Raw genomic sequence first — 18,137 nt, forward strand, 5'->3', positions numbered from 1 at the left:
TAAATCCATGCCCTCTGCACCAACTCCTCAGCCACACACATTCTTCCTGTTCTTATCTTCGCCAGCACGATGTATTGGAAGCAATCCATTGTCTATTGTCTATTGTCATCCTGAGATCACTACTCTGCAGGTCCAACTTTTCAGTCTAATGCCTAATTCCGTAAACTCGTGTTGCAAAACCTCCTTCCTCTTCCTACCGATATCGTTAGTGCCAACACGCACAACAACCTTCGGCTGCTTCCCCTCATCTTGAGGATGCAGTGGAACCGGTCCGAGACGTCCTGGACCCTGGCACCAGGGAGGCAGCACATCATCCTGGAGTCTCGCTAGTTGCCGCAAAATCTCCTGTCCGCAACTCTGACAATCGAGTCCGCCACCAACACCGGATCTGCCTGAGGTCACTTTTCCACGTTGAGCCTCAGCACCAGGGTTGGAGTCACAGCTCAATCTTCCCGTGTCAGCCACACCGACTGCTCCCAAGAGCGTGTACCTGTATTCAATGGGTACAGTTTTCTAAAATTGCGCAAAACGGTACCCTATATCGCTAAGATGTTTAAGCCACCTCACTCACCGTTCTCCTCTGTTCCTAGCGCACAATAAGTTTTGATCCGATCGGTGAAATATTCGAAAAGCTATTGGTGTGTTCTTCGCCAGGATAGCGACGCCCAGTGCGAGCGGGGGCTGTGTTCTGCGAGCGGGGGCTGTGTTCTGCGAGCGGGGGCTGTGTTCTGCGAGCGGGGGCGGCGACCACCACGACGAGCCGGAAGCCGATGTGTGCAGCCGCGGGTCCTGGAGCCGATGAGTGCGGTCGGAGTCCCCCCCCCCCCCCCCACACACCACCCCCTCTCACCCCACATCACCCCACACCACCCCCTCCCCCCCAACCACACACACCCCTCCCCCCCTCCAACATATACCCCTTCCCTACCTCCACAACCCCCACACGTTTTTTTACGTTTGTGGTTGTTTAAGCCACAACCAAAAACGTAAATGTATTTTATTGGGATTTTATGTGATAGACCAACACAAAGTGGTGCATAATTGTGAAGTGGAAGGAAAATAATACATGGTTTTCAAATTTGTTTACAAATAAAAAACTGAAAAGTGTGGCGTGCAAAAGTATTCAATACTTTGTAGAACCACCTTTCGCTGCAATTACAGCTGCAAGTCTTTTGGGGTATGTCTCTACCAGCTTTGCACATCTAGAGACTGAAATGTTTGCCCATTCTTGTTTGCAAAATAGCTCAAGCTCAGCAGATTGGATGGAGAGCGTCTGTGAACAGCAATTTTCAAGTCTTGCCAGAGATTCTCAATTGGATTTAGGTCTGGACTTTGACTGGGCCATTATAACACATGAATATGCTTTGATCTACACCATTCCATTGTAGCTCCGGCTGTATGTTTAGGGTCGTTGTCCTGCTGGAAGAGGAACCTCGCCCCGTCTCAAGTCTTTTGCAGACTCTAACAGGTTTTCTTCCAAGATTGCCCTGTATTTGGCTCCATCCATCTTCCCATCAACTCTGACCAGCTTCCCTGTCCCTGCTGAAGAAATGCATCCCCACAGCATGATGCTGCCACCACCATGTTTCACAGTGGGGATGGTGTGTTCAGGGTGATGTGCAGTGTTAGTTTTCCGCCACACATAGCGTTTTGCATTTAGGCTAAAAACTTCAACTTCAATTTTGGTCTCATCTGACCAGCGCACCTTCCTCCACATGTTTGCTGTGTCCCCCACATGGCTTGTGGCAAACTGCAAACGGGACTTCTTATGGCTTTTTTTCAACAATGGCTTTCTTCTTGCCACTCTTCCATAAAGGCCCGATTTGTGGAGGGCATGACTAATAGTTGTCCAGTGGACAGATTCTCCCACCTGAGCTGTGGATCTCTGCATCTCCTCCAGAGTTATCATGGGCTTCTTGGCTGCTTCTTTGATCAATGCTCTCCTTGCCTGGCCTGTCAGTTTAGGTGGACGGCCATGTCTTGGTAGGTTTGTAGTTGTGCCATACTCTTTCCATTTTCAGATGATGGATTGAACAGTGCTCCGTGAGATGTTCAAAGCTTGGGATATTTTTTTATAATCTAACCCTGCTTTAAACTTCTCCACAACTTTATCCCTGACCTGTCTGGTGTGTTCCTTGGGCTTCATGATGCTGTTTGTTCACTAATGTTCTCTCACAAACCTCTGAGGCCTTCACAGAACAGCTGTATTTACACTGAGATTAGATTACACACAAGTGGACTCTATTTACTAATTAGGTGACATCTGAAGGCAATTGGTTGCACTGGATTTTATTTGGGGGTATCAGAGTAAAGGGGGCTGAATACTTTTGCACGCCGTACTTTTCAGGTTTTTATTTGTAAAAAAATTTGAAAACCATGCATAATTTTCCTTCCACTTCCCTGCACCTCTCTGCGAGTAGCACTGTCTCAATCTGTCGGTATTCCTGCCTCTCACTGTGAGTGTTGTTTCCTCCGTCTGTGAGTGTCCCTCGCTCCATCTGTCACTGTTTCTGCCTCGATCTTTGACCATTCCTCTCACTATCATTTCTTGCCTTTGTCGGTGAATGTATGATTTTTGAGTGATCATGACTCATTAATTGTGTTTCTGCCAGTGAGTATTCATGCCTCTTCCAGTGAGTGTCACTTCCTTTGTCGACAAGTGTCCCTGCAACTATCTGTAGGGGTCCCTCACACTGTGCTTGGATATCGTGATTTTTCTCTGTTACTATCACTGCCTCTCTCTGTGATAGTGACTGCCTCTATCTGTGAGTGGTTCTGCCCCTGCCCGTGACTCCACCTGCTTCTGTCTTTGACTGCTCCTAAGATAGATAGAATGCTACAGAATGCTGGAGTAACTTAGTGGGTCAAGCAGCATCTCTGGAGAAAAGGAATAGGTGAATTTATCGGGTCAAGGTCCATCTGCAGATTGCTCCGGCCTCAGGCTGTGTGTTTTGTTGCCTCTGTCTGTGAGTGCTCCTGCATCTACCTCAAGTCAAGTCAAGTCAAGAGAGTTTATTGTCATGTGTCCCAGATAGGACAATGAAATTCTTGCTTGCTGCAGCACAACAGAATATTGTAAGCAAAAATACAGAACAGTTCAGTTCAATATACACATAAATAAGCAAATAAAGTGCAATAGGCTGTTACAGTTCAGAGTCTGTGTGTTGGTGAGTTTAATAGCCTGATGGCTGTGGGGAATTGCTATTCCTGAAGCTGGATTTAACAGATTTCAGGCTCCCGTATCTTCTGCCCTGTGGTAGCGGAGAGATGAATGCGTGGCCAGGATGGTGTGGGTCCTTGATGATGTTGGCTGCCTTTTTGAGGCAGCGACTGGGATAGATCCCTTTGATGGTGGGAGGTCAGAGCCGATGATGGACTGGGCAGTGGTCACAACTTTCTGCATCCTTTTCCGCTCCTGGACGCTCAAGTTGCCGAACCAAGCCACGATGCAACCAGTCAGCATGCTCTCTACTGTGCACTTGTAGAAGTTCGAGAGAGCCCTCCTTGACATGCCGACTCTCTGTAATCTTCTCAGGAAGTAGAGGTGCTGATGTGCTTTCTTTATAATTGCATCAGTGTGCTGGGACCAGGAAAGGTCTTTGGAAAGATGCACGCCCAGGAATTTGAAGTTCTTGACCCTTTCCACTATCTTCCCGTTGATATAAACGGGATTGTGGGTCCCTATCCTACCCCTTCCAAAGTCCACAATCAGTTCCTTAGTTTTGCTGGTGTTGAGAGCCAGGTTATTGTGCTGGCACCATTTGGTCAATCGGTCGATCTCACTTCTATACTCTGACTCGTCCCCATCAGTGATTCGACCCACAACAGTGGTGTCTTCGGCGAACTTGATGATGGAGTTCGCACTATGTCCGGCTACGCAGTCATGAGTATACAGTGAGTACAGCAGGGGGCTGAGCACGCAGCCCTGAGGTGCTCCCGTGCTGATTGTTATTGAAGATGACACATTTCCACCAATACGGACAGACTCTGGTCTGTGGGTGGTGAAGTCGAGGATGCAATTGCAGAGGGATGCGCAGAGACCCAGATCTGAGAGTTTGGTAACCAGCTTGGAGTGGATGATTGTATTAAATGCCGAGGAGTCAATGAATAACAGCCTGACATATGAGTTCTTGTTGTCCAAGTGGTCCAGAGCAGGGTGGAGAGCCAGCGAGATCGCATCCACCGTTGATTTGTTATGGCGGTAAGCGAACTGCAGTGGGTCGAGGTTCTTGTCGAGGTAGGCGTTGATTTGCGCCATAACCTCTCAAAGCACTTCATCACCACAGACGTTAGTGCCACTGGTCGATAATCATTGAGGCACATCACCTTGCTCTTCTTGGGCACCCATGAATCTACATGTCTATGAATCTACGTGTGTGTGCGGGTATTCCTGCCGTTTACTCCATATGCCTTACTGTAGTTCTGTGTTGACTTCTGTGATACATCTCCCAATGTTTGCCTTTGTCGTTATCAGCCAGTATTTGTTTAGTTGCGTCCAGTTGTGGAAATGCCCGTGACAATTTGGAACTGTATCCGTCTCTTCCTAAAATTGTGCCTGCTTCTTCATCTCTCTGGGTGATGATCCTTCAAGTATCCTGGCTGATCAAAAGCAATTACCGTTCCCCTGTGTCCTTTTCTACCTCCATCTTCCCGTTTTATCCCTATGTGCGTGTGTGTGTCCCAATTTGTGTTTAGCCTCACTGACAATGGAGGAGGCCTAGGGTACAAAGGACAGTGTGGATTAAATGGGAATGAAAATATTTTGCAACCGGGAGATCGGGCAGCTCCAGGTGGACTGAGCGAAGCTGTTCATCGAAACAATCGCCCAGTCTACGTTTGGTCTCGCCAATGTATAAGAGTCCATATCTTGAACAATGGATACAGAAGATGAGGTTGGAGGAAGTGCATGTGAACCTCTGCCTAACCGGAAAGGACTGTCGGGGTCCCTGGGCACAGTCGAGGGAGGAGGTACAGGGCCAGGTGTGCAATCTCCTGCAGTTGCAGGGGAAGAGTGGTTTGGGTGGGAAGGGATGAGTTGAGGTAGAAGTTACGGAGGGAATGGTCTCTCCAGAAGGTGAAGACGGGTGGAGATGGGAAGATGTGACTTGTGGTGGGATCCTGTTGGGGTTGGCGAACATGTCGGAGGATTATGTGTGATATGCGATGGCTGATGGGGTGAAAGGTAAGGATCAGGGGAGCACTGTCCCTGTTGTAAATAGGGGGAGGGAGAGAAAGGGCGCAGATGTGAGATACCGAGGAGACACGTGTGAGGGCTTCATCTATCTTGGAAGAGGGAAACCCCCGTTCCCTAAGAATTAGGACATCTCGGAACACATCATCTTGGGCGCAGATGCCGCATAGACGGTGGAATTGGGAGTAAGTGATAAGATTGGAGGAAGTGCATGTCTTTGCAGGAAGCAGGGTGGAAAGATGTGTAGTCAAGATAGTTTGTGGGAGTCAGTGGGTCTCGACCCGAATCGTCACCCATTCCTGCCACTGCTGCATGGGTGGGTTTAAACTAAATAGTGGGGGGGAGACAAATTGGAAATACAAGGATGGAGTTAAAGGGAAAGTGAGTATTGGAAACGTTAAGAAAGACACCAGAATGAACGGGACTGAAGGCTCACAAAGGGATAGGAGAGTATGGCCAAGTGAAATAGGAATCGATGTGAAAGGATAGGTGAGTATGAGTAAAAGTATTATATATATGAATTCGCAGAGTATAAGAAGTAAAGTGGATGAGCTTGAGGCTCAGTTAGAGATTGGTAGATATGACATTGTGTGGATTATAGAGACATGGCTGCAGGAAGATCGGGACTGGGAACTGAATATTCAGGGTTATACGTCCTCTAGAAAGGACAGGCAGGTGGGCAGGAAGGTGGGGTAGCTCTGTTGGTGAGGGATGAAATTCAGTCCCTTGCGAGGGGTGACATTGGGACTGACGATGTAGAGTGGCTATGGATAGAATTGAGGAATTGTAAGAAGACACTAATGGGAGTTATCTACAGGCCCCCAAACATTAGCCTGGGGATAGGGTGCAAGTTGCAGCAGGAGTTAATATTGGCATGTAACAAAGGTAATGCCACTCTGGTTATGGGAGATTTTAATATGGAGGAGGACAGGGAAAATCAGGTTGGTTCTGGACCCCATGAAAGGGAGTTTGTAGAGTGCATATGAGGTGGATTCTTAGAGCAGTTTGTACTGGAGCCTACCAGAGAGAAGGTAATTCTGTATTTAGTCTTGTCCAATGAACCAGATTTACTAAGCGAACCCGAGGGTAGCTAATGTTATCCCACCTTTCAAGAAAGGAACGAGAGAGAAAACGGGGAATCACAGCCCATGTTCAGGAAGGAGCTGCAGATGCTGGAAAATCAAAGGTAGACAAAAATGCTTGAGAAACTCAGCGGGTGCAGCAACATCTATGGAGCGAAGGAAATAGGCAATGTTTCGGGCTGAAACCCTTCTTCAGAATTATAGACCAGTTAGCCTGACATCGGTGGTGGAGAAGATGTTGGAGACAATTATAACAGAAGTAATAACGGCGCATTTGGATAGCAGTAGACAGATTGATCCAAGTCAGCATGGATTTATGAAGGGGAAATCCTGCTTGACTAATCATCTGGACATTTTTGAACATGTGACAAGAAAAATGAATGAAGGAAAGCCAGTGCATATAGTGTATTTGGACTTTCAGGATAAGGTCCACCACAGGAGATTAGTGGACAAAATTAGAGCACATGGTATTGGGGGTAGGGTATTGATATGCATAGAGAATTGGTTGGCAGACAGGAAACAAATAGTTGGAATAAATGGGTCCCCATCAGAATGGCAGGCAGTGGCGAGTGGAGTGCCTGAAAGCACTTATGCCTGGGGCCGCAACTATTTACAACGTATATTAATGAGTTTGATGATGGAACTAAAAGTAACACTAGCAAATTTGCAGATGATGCAAAGCTGGGTGGCGGTGTGAAATGCGAAGAGGATGCTTGGGAGATTGTAGGGTGACTTGGACAGGTTGAGTGAGTGGGCAGATGCATGGCAGATGCAGTATAATGTAGATAAATGTGAGGTTATCCACTTTAGCGGCAAGAATCAAGAGGCAGATTTTTTAATCTCAATGGAGTCAGATTAGTAAAAATTAAAGTGCAATGAGACCTGGGTGGCCTTGTACACCAGTCACTGAAAGTAAACATGCAGGTATAGCAGGCAGTGAAAAAGCTTATGGCATGTTGGACTTCATAACACGAGGATTTGAGTATAAGAGTAAAGATCCTTCTGCAGTTGTACAGGGCCCTGGTGAGTACGCATCTGGAGTGTTGTGTGCAGTTTTGGTCTCCTAATTTGAGGAAGGACATCCTTGCTATTGAGGCAATGCAGCGTAAGTTCACGAGGTTAATCCCCGGGATGGCAGGACTGTCATATGAGGAAAAATTGGACAAACTGGGCTTGTATTCACTGGAATTTAGAAGGATGAGTGGGCATCTCATTTATAGAAACATGTAAAATTATAAAAAGACTGGACATGCTAGATGCAGAAAGAAAGCTATGGAAGAAATTAATGTAGAGGGAAATTAAAGGAAAATGAAAATCAACAGACCTCGTACGTTTGCTTCAAGAGACTTTATAGCATGATATCACGGAGAGATGCCGGCAGTAAACTGCCCACCAGTTCTCTGACTTTACAGCAGAATTAGCCGACAGTTATACTGCGGAGTAAACAACTTTATTTGTTATTTTTTAATGCTATCTATTGTCTTTTCAGGTTTATTATACCACTGCAAGAAAGCATTTTGCTGTGTCATTGTGGTTACATATCACAATTAAACACTCTTGACTCGACTCTCTGGAAAAGAATGGAAGGGTACGGACCAAGACGGGTAAATCGACATGGACATGGTGGGCCATGAGGGCCCGTATCTGTGGTGAACGTTTCTATATTTATTTGAATCTAATGACGAGGGCCTGTCCCGAGATGTGCGAGGAAATTACGAAGCATCTAAAGCTTTAAAACTGGTGCTGATGACAGAGGGAGAGATGATGTTCAATACCATTGTCCCCTCCAGACTTCCTGAGAAGCTGCTGGAATTGGCGCTGAACACTCCCCTGTGTGCCTGGGTCCTGGACATTCTCACCGCCAGGCCCCAGATGGTCAAGAGGGGGAGACATACCTCCAAACCCCTCACCCAGAACACAAGATCCCCCCCACGGTCGCGTCCTTAGCTCCCTACTGTACTCCCTGTATACACATGACTGTGTGACCAGGTTCAGCTCCAACTCCATCATCAAGTTTGCTGATGAGTGGTGGTGGGCCTCATCTCCGATAACGATGAGAAGGCTTATTCTGATCGAGACAGCTCCTCCCAACTATAACTTTATTGATGTATGTAGATCTGGAAAAAGAGGTGGAGGGGTTGCTGCTATATTTTAAAATGTATTTCAGGGGAAACAGATGTCACTTGGTGATTTTCCATCATTCGAATACCTTTGTGCTGTATTGAAATGTTCCCCCAGAGTTCTCCTATTAATTATTTACAGGCCACCTAAATATTATGCAAATTTTTTCAATGACTTTACAGAATTATTGCCTAGCATCTCCACTGACTTTGACTGTCTAGTTATAACTAGTGATTTTAAATGTCATACAGATGATTTGAATGACAAGGGTGCAAAATAATGTTTTACTATTTTAGACACATTTGAACTATCTCAACATGTGAAAGAGGCTACTCATTGTAAGGGGCACACCCTGGACTTATCACCCTGGACGAAAATATCAGAAACATTGAGACCCTTTGTGATAATCTTCCCTACTCTCAATGGGAAAAGCTTGTCCACGTCAACTCTGTCTATCCCTCTCATCATTTTAAAGACCTCTATCAAGTCCCCCCTTAACCTTCTGCGCTCCAGAGAATAAAGACCTAACTTATTCAACATTTCTCTGTAACTTAGTTGCTGAAACCCAGGCAATATTCTAGTAAATCTCCTCTGTACTCTCTCTATTTTGTTGACATCCTTCCTATAATTGGGCGACCAAAATTGTACACCATACTCCAGAATTGGTCTCACCAATGCCTTGTACAATTTTAACATTACATCCCAACTTCTATACTCAATGCTCTGATTTATAAAGGCTAGCATACCAAAAGCTTTGTTTACCACCCTATCTACATGAGATTCCACCTTCAATGAACTATGCACAGTTATTCCTAGGTCCCTCTGTTCAACTGCATTCCTCAATTTGCTACCATTTACCATGTACGTCCTATTTTGATTTGTCCTGCCAAGATGTAGCACCTCACACTTATCAGCATTAAACTCCATCTGCCATCTTTCAGCCCATTCTTCCAAATGGCCTAAATCTCTCTGCAGACTTTGAAAATCTACTTGATTATCCACAACACCACCTATCTTAGTATCATCTGCATACTTACTAATCCAATTTACCACACCTTCATTCAGATCATTGATGGACGTGACAAACAACAGTGGACCCAACACTGATCCCTGAGGCACCCCACTAGTCACCTGCCTCCAACCTGACAAACAGCCATCCACCATTACTCTCTGGCATCTCCCATTCAGCCACTGTTGAATCCATCTTGCTACTACTGCATTTATACCCAACAATTGAACCTTCTTAACCAACCTTCCACGAGGAACCTTGTCAAAGGCCTTACTAAAGTCCATATATACAACATCCACTGCTTTACCCTCATCAATTTCCCTAGTAACCTCTTCAAAAAATTCAAGAAGATTAGTCAAACATGACCTTCCAGGCACAAATCCATGTTGACTGTTCCTAATCAGATCCTGTTTATCCAGATGCTTATATATATTATCTCCAAGTATATTTTCCATTAATTTGCCCACCACTGAAGTCAAACTAACAGGTCTATAATTGCTAGGTTTACTCTTAGAACCCTTTTTAAACAATGGAACAACATGCGCAGTACGCCAATCCTCGGGCACTATTCCCGTTTCTAATGACATTTGAAATATTTCTGTCACAACCATATAACCATATAACCATGTAACAATTACAGCACGGAAACAGGCCATCTCGACCCTTCTAGTCCGTGCCGAACACATAATCTCCCCTAGTCCCATATACCTGCGCTCAGACCATAACCCTCCATTCCCTTCCCATCCATATAACTATCCAATTTATTTTTAAATGATAAAAATGAACCTGCCTCCACCACCTTCACTGGAAGCTCATTCCACACAGCCACCACTCTCTGAGTAAAGAAGTTCCCCCTCATGTTACCCCTAAACTTCAGTCCCTTAATTTTCAAGTCATGTCCCCTTGTTTGAATCTTCCCTACTCTCAGTGGGAAAAGCTTTTCCACGTCAACTCTGTCTATCCCTCTCATCATTTTAAAAACCTCTATCAAGTCCCCCCTTAACCTTCTGCGCTCCAAAGAATAAAGCCCTAACTTGTTCAACCTTTCTCTGTAACTTAGTTGCTGAAACCCAGGCAACATTCTAGTAAATCTAATAGCCCCTGCTATTTCTACACTAACTTCCCTCAATGTCCTAGGGATTATCCTATCCGGACCTGGAGATTTATCCACTTTTATATTTTCAAAAGTGTCAGTACTTCTTTTTCTTTGAATCTCATAGTATCCATGGCTACTCTACTTGTTTCCCTTATCTCACATAATTCAATATCCTTCTCCTTGGTGAATACCGAAGAAACAAAATTGTTCAATATCGTAGGCTAGATTATTGTAACTGTCACCTTGCCGGTCTTCCAAAAAATACTGTCAGCCAGCTACAGCTTGTTCAGAACGCTGTTGCTAGAGTTCAAACAAAGACCAAAAAATTTGAACACATTACACCAATTCTTAAATCCTTACATTGGCTCCCTGTATGTCAGAGAATTCATTTCAAAATCCTGCTGCTCACCTATAAATCACTACATGGTTTAGGGCCAAAGTATATCACTGACATGCTTGCACTAAGCCTTCTAGACCGCTAAGATCTTCTGAGACCAATCTGTTAGTGATTCCCAGAGTAAATACAAAACATGGGAAAGCAGGATTTAGTTACTATGCAACAAATAGCTGGAATAAACTTCCTGAAGATTTAAGGCTTGCCTCAACTTTGACTACTTTTAAAACAAGACTGAAAACTTTTATGTTCAAGAAGGAACTGCAGATGCTGGAAGATCGAAGGTACACAAAATTGCTGGAGAAACTCAGCGGGTGCAGCAGCATCTATGGAGCGATGAAAATAGGCGACGTTTCGGGCTGAAACGTCGCCTATTTTGTGTACCCTGAAAACTTTTATGTTTACTGTAGCTTTCAGCTAAATCTTATCTACATTGCACTTTTAACTTTTGCACTTTTTATAATGCATTTTTAACTTTGCTTTTATTTTATTTTAATTCTTCTATTTTATTTCATTTTATTATTTAATTTTATTGGATGACATGTTTTTATGTGAAGCACTTTGAGTCTGCCTCCTTTATGAAATGTGCTATATAAATAAAGTTGCCTTGCCTTGCCTTGCCTTGCCTTGCCTACCGGCAGGAGGTGGCTGACCTGGCTCTCTGGTGTCAGAACAACAGCCTGATCTTGAATGTCACAAAAACAAAAGAGCTGATTGTGGACTTTAGAAGGGCTCAACATCCGAGGACATACACACCACTGGTGATAAATGGGACAACTGTGGATAGGGTGAGCAGCTTTGAATACCTGGGAGTCCACATCACAGAGGATCTGACATGGAGAACACACGCTGCCATCAGGACTGTAAACTCTGATCTCACCAGGAACCAATTTACTAATTCACTGTTGTGTTGTGTCTTTTAAAAAAATCTAAAAATGTTTCCGGTTCTGTTCTATTCTGTTATGTTGTTTTTGCACAATCCACAGGCATTGCCAGTTTCATTTCACTGCACATCTTGTATGTGTATGTTACAAATAAACTTGACTTGACTAGATGGATTGATGGCGAGGCAGTGAGAGGCGCTACACAGGGAGAATTCCCTTCATCGGAGACTCTGTGAATACCGGGAAATTAGGTTTTGGTGATCTTAATTCCAGTGAGTACAAGTTCAGTCGCTCCATTCTTTCATCACATGACAGTCCCGCAATCCCGGGAATTAACCTCGCGAACCTACACTGCATTCCCTCAATAGCAAGAATATCCTGAACCTACACTGCATTCCCTCAATAGCAAGAATATCCTTCCCCGAATTAGGCCAAAACTCCTAATTTGGGGAAGGATATTCTTGCTATTGAGGGAATGCAGTGTAGGTCTCTCAATATTGTCCCTCAATAACAAGAATATCCTTCTTGCTATTGAGGGAATGTAGGTTCAGGATAGCTTGAAGGATATATTTAGGAGGCCAAAACTGCACACATTATTCCAGGATTCGAACCCACGCCTCAGTGGGGACTGCGACCTGAAAGCAGTGCCTTAGACCGCTCTGCCATCTACATATGGTTAATAGACAGTTTATTTGGCCATAGAAATCAGTGAAAAGGATTACAGCCCACTCTTGTTGTCCATGCCTCAGGCTCTCACTCGTTGTATGCCCATCTATGCATTGTGGCTCTGTTTCCAGACGACGTCCTTTCCCAAACAAAACCTTCAGGTACCTGAAACATTTGGTTTAGATCACACATTGTTTGCATCTATTTGAAGAAACGTCAGCTCGGACGAAGTAACTAACGTGACAATTATGCCCCCAGCCGTGATATCATACTCATGCTTCACCTCTCAATCGGATCGTATTTGATCTACTCCAGGTCTTAAGACCTTCTCCTTTGGAAATTTTCTTGCTACGCAAATCCTGGTCTTTCAAAATATATCGCCCACTAAATGTAACAAACATAAATCTCGTCAGTGGAAACTCTCAGTGATTCGCTGCGCTTTGCGAAGACATTTATGCGTCTGAGAAGAAAAGATATCACATACTGTATCCTGGAACCAATACTAATACCTGGACGAGATAAGTACCTCAATTTTACACGACTGATCCCGTAATTTGAGGTAATGTCCCCTCGTTCACGCGCTCGGCGTGAACACATCTTGGCATCTACCAGTCTGAAGAAGGGTTTCGGCCCGAAACGTTGCCTATCTCCTTCGCTCCATAGATGCTGCTGCACCCGCTGAGTTTCTCCAGCTTTTTTGTGTAACCTTGGCATCTACCTTGTTGTACGCCTTTGGATCATATATGTAAGTTCTCTTTTATTCCCCCTAAATTCTATAGGATATGGACCAAATATGTTTAGGCTCTTGTGATAGGCGACAAGAACTGAACGCGAAGGAGGAATGGGCCACTCTCTGTGTAAACATCAGTGGTGCTGAGAGAGATGACAGCAATTATTGTGTGTAGGATGGAACTGCAGATGCCGGTTTACACCGAAGAGAGATACAAAATGCTGGAGTAACTCAGCGGCCCAGGCAGCATCTCTGAAGAAAAGGAATAGGCGACGTTTCGGATCGAGACCGTTCTTCAAACTGAGATTCAGAAAAGTGAGTAACGAGAGGTTTTGAAAAGGTTCGGGACAAAGCAGAGATTACTCTGATGACCAAAGAGCCCACAATGTTCCATTGTTGAATGAGGAGGGGGTGAAAACGAAGGGATAGGAACAGTGAAACTAGCAAAACGACTGGTGTGGGGGAGCGACGGGGAGTGCGGGAGAATGAAAGGGTTACCTGAAATTAGGGACATCAATTATCATACATGCTGTGTTGTTAGGAATTAAATTAGATTCATTTAAGATGTTTCATGTACTACAGAATTTATTCATTGTGTGCCGAGTCCACCGTTGTGCTTCAATAAACTCACCGCGACAGACGTTTAGGTGTGAAGTTAGAAATGACTTCAACAAGCAATGGGTAGATGATATATCAGAGCTGTTATAAGGCAACTGAACCATCCTCTCACCGTCTATGGAGAGGTCCTGGCTTTCCATCTACCTCATCGGAGATATTCGAGCTATCTTTGATCGGAATACACTGGACGTTATATTGTACGACAGACAGTGTGGATTCAAAAGCTTCACTGTGTTCCCAAAACATAACAATAAGCCTGGAAATTGGAAGCGTATTAGGTTTTTCCAAAATCTGCCATTGGAAAGCGAAGAGAGCCCACAAAAGTAAAAGTGCAAAACATGAAAGCAAACTATCAGAGATGGAAAACAGACCTAACCCTCCAGAAAAGCAGACGAGGTGGCCGAGTGGTTAAGGCGATGGACTGCTAATCCATTGTGCTTTGCATGCGTGGGTTCGAATCCCACCCTCGTCGTAAATTGTGACATTTGGCAGACTTGGGTGGGTTTGATTAAATCCTTTCGAAATCTGAGCTTCTCTTATCACCATTTATCAGTCTCATTTATGTTTCCTGAAAGCAGAAGGTGAGCACAAGAATAAGTCTCCATAAAGATGGGGTGAAGATCCGGCCCTCCACAACCACGGATGAAACCAAGAAAATAACTCAGTTACCACCGATAATCATGGAGGTAGGTGAATCTGGGGCTCCAGAATTAATAGGGAACACGGAAGTTGGAGGGACATTGCAACTTCATTTGGAAGCATGGTGTAATATAACTATGGACAGATATATCCTTAGCAGTATTAAGGCATATCTGATAGAGTTTCTACACAAACAAAACCCTCCAGTACAACATACACCGGACAGAATATACATGCTTACTAAATTGGAACAAGCTAAAGCTCACATAGAACTACAAAGATTATTCACTAAAGGGGTAATTGAACAAACCAAACCTGAACAACAGGAATTTGTCTCAAACATATTTATTAGAAATAAGAAAGATGGGGGTTGCCGTATTATTATTGATTTATCAACGCTTAACAATGTCGATAAAACCAAAAGACTCAACACATCTCCGGAAATTTCCCTTTAAAATAGCTACAGAAAAATTCAAATATTTGGGAATTGAAATTATTAGAAATTACCAGGATATGTTTAAAGCCAATTATAATCCCTTACTCAAGAAATTGAATAATCTGATTAAATTCTGGAAAACACTTCCGATATCCTTAATAGGCAGAATAAATGCTATTAAAATGATTTTCTTACCACAAATCCTATACCTATTTCAATCAATACCTATATATCTCCCAAAAAAGTTTTTCAAAAAATTGGACTCAGACATTACAAATTTTATATGGGATTATAAATCCCATAGAATACAAATAGCACACCTCAATAAACGAAAAGAGTGGGGGGTTTAGCGCTCCCTAATTTTATGTATTATAATTGGGCAGTAAATATTAAAAATATGATTCAATGTAAAGATTCGCATGCATTTGATGTGATTGAATTGATTGATCCTATAGATGCACATGACGTTTTAATCGTCAGCATGCAGAGACCTAAGATCACTGGCACCAAAACCTCATTTCCCGGTATTCACAGTCTCCGATTCTGCATACTGACGGTTAAAACGCCGTGAGGTACAGGATCAATCAATTCAATTACATTAAATGCATGCGAATCTTTACATTGAAAGCAGACTATCAGAGATGGAAAACAGTTCTAACCCTCCAGAAAAGGAGACGAGGTGGCCGAGTGGTTAAGGCGATGGACTGCTAATCCATTGTGCTTTGCATGCGTGGGTTCGAATCCCATCCTCGTCGTGAATCGTGAGTGTTTTAGATTAAATGATTTCGAAATCTGAGCTTCTCTTATCAAGCCATTTAGTAAGCCATTTAGTCTGAAGATGCTGCTGCAACCGCTGAGTTTCTCTAGCATTTTTGTGTACCTTGCTATTTATCAGTCTCATTTATGTTTCCTGAAAGCAGAAGGTGAGCACAAGAATCTCCATAAAGTCTCCATAAATGATGAGGTGAAGATCCGGACTGCTTCTTTCTCTCCATTCCTCCTTTGCGTTCAGTTCTTGTCGCCTATCATAATAGCCTAAAAAAGTTTGGTCCCTATCCTGTAGAATTTAGGGGGGATATAGGAAATTTAATAAATATATATGATCCAAAGGGGTATAACAAGGTAGATGCCAAGATGTGTTCACGCTGAGCGCGTTTGCAACGAGGGGGCGTTGTCGCGAATTATGGGACCAGTCATGTAAAGTTGAGGTACTTATCTCGTCCAGGTATTAGTATTGGTTCCAGGATACAGTATTGGGTATCTTTTCTTCTCAGACGCATAAATGTCTTCGCAAAGCGCAGCGAATCACTGAGAGTTTCCACTGCCAAGATTTATGTTTGTTACATTTAGTGGGCGATATATTTTGAAAGACCGGGATTTACGTAGCAAGAAAATTTCCAAAGGAGGAGGTGTTAAGACCTGGAGTAGATCAAATACGATCCGATTGAGAGGTGAAGCATGAGTATGATATCACGGCTGGGGGCATAATTGTCACATTAGTTACTCCATGCTATCTGGCGTTTCTTCAAACAGATGTAAACACTGTGCAACCCAAAGAAGATGTTTCAGGTACCTGAAGGTTTTAATTGGGAAAGGGCGTCGTCGGGAAACAGTGCCACAATGGGCATACAACGAGTGAGAGCCTGAGGCATGGACAACAAGAGTGGGCTGTAATCTTTTTCACTGATTTCTAAGGCCAAGTAAACTAACCGCATGTATCAATAACCGCCTGTCGTCAGGATGGCAGAGCGGTCCAAGGCACTGCTTTCACGTTGCAATCCATTGGAGGCGTGGGTTCGAATCCTGGAGTATTGTGTGCAGTTTTGGCCTTCCTAATTTGAGGAAGGATATTCTTGCTGTTGAGGGAATGCAGCGGAGGTTCACAAGGTTAATTCCCTGGATTGCGGGACTGTCATATGATGAAAGGATGGACCGACTGGTCATGTAAAGATTAAGATCACCAAAACCTAATTTCCCGGTATTCACAGAGTCTCCGATGAATCTCAGTGTCTCAGTGATTCTCTGCGCTTTGCGAAGGAAGAAAAGATACCCAATACTGTATCCTGGAACCAATACTAATACCTGGACGAGATAAGTACCTCAACTTTACATGACTGGTCCCATAATTCGTGACAACGTCCCCTCGTTGCATCGGAGACCTAAGAGGGTCTAGCGGAATCAAGGGTTATGGGGAGAAGGCAGGAACGGGGTATTGATTGTGGCTCGACCAAAAAAACGCGTAGTATGACGTGTGTGACCGTCGACGCCATATTGTTAAGCATTTATTGGGCTGTAATGGCGCCCTTATCTAAATCTTCATCTCACTGCTCTGCTATCAATTGTTCTAATCGTAAATCTAAACGACCCGACCTGTCATTCTTTAGGTTCCCCAATAAAAAAGAAAGGTGAGAAAATATTTTTATTATTTTCAGTCGATATTCTGTCGTGAAAATGTTATTTTCTGTTCTCCCATCAACGGCCATTGGGAAACTTGGTTTGTCGGTACATTAGAAAGTTATTAGACTTATTTTTAATAGTTCTTTACTCACCACAATAATAAAGACAATTTTAACACTTCTGTACGTTTTTGGTTTTGTTTTGTATGGGATTAGTCTCCACAATATGGCCCGCGGACACATTAGGTCCAGTGACCAGGAGATTTTTCGAGCTCAGATTCAAGTCCGAGAATGGGCGGCTGTTACCCATTATATTCCTCGAACATAGGGACATAGCAAACAACACTCACATACGTACAAGACATCACAAGCAAAGATCACAAGCCCGCTGTGAAGAAGGGTGCAATCAAATATTATATAACTCTGCTCTATCATCTTTGGGTGCAATGGTGGGTCGGGGGGTTCGGTGGCGGCGGCCGCAATCAAAGATACTAGTGGAGCTCTGCTCTATAATCTTTGGTCGGAATGGGACGGCTGCGCGTTATAATGTGCTATCGTTCCACTCTCCCTCTCCCCCTTTCCCTCCTGCTCTCCCCCTTATCCCTTGTCCCCTTCTCCCCTCCCCCCCCCCCTTTCCCCCTCTCCCCCCCCCCCTCTCCCCCCTTCTCCCTCCCCCCTTCTCCTCTCTCTCTCTCGATCTCTCTCTCTCTCTCTATCTCTCTGTCTCTCTCTCTCTCTCGATCTCTCTCTCTCTCTCTCTCTCTCTCTCTCTCTCTCTCTCTCTCTCCCCTCTCTTCGCGATCTCCCTCCCTTCCCTCTCTCCCTCCCTTCCATCTCTCCCTCCCTTACCTCTTCGTGAGAGTTGGCAGCTCTGC

General features: G+C 44.2%; 2 non-coding genes across 2 annotated transcripts; both read left to right on the top strand.

The window, feature by feature from the left end:
• Positions 1–14,181: 14,181 nt before the first annotated feature.
• Positions 14,182–14,263, top strand: trnas-gcu (transfer RNA serine (anticodon GCU)). Its single transcript has one exon. It is a non-coding gene; the product is annotated as a tRNA-Ser (tRNA).
• A 1,276-nt stretch (positions 14,264–15,539) lies between these two features.
• Positions 15,540–15,621, top strand: trnas-gcu (transfer RNA serine (anticodon GCU)). Its single transcript has one exon. It is a non-coding gene; the product is annotated as a tRNA-Ser (tRNA).
• The last annotated feature ends 2,516 nt before the right edge of the window (positions 15,622–18,137 follow it).

The sequence above is a fragment of the Leucoraja erinacea genome, unplaced genomic scaffold (assembly GCF_028641065.1).
Source record: "Leucoraja erinacea ecotype New England unplaced genomic scaffold, Leri_hhj_1 Leri_223S, whole genome shotgun sequence".
Lineage (NCBI taxonomy): Eukaryota > Metazoa > Chordata > Chondrichthyes > Rajiformes > Rajidae > Leucoraja > Leucoraja erinaceus.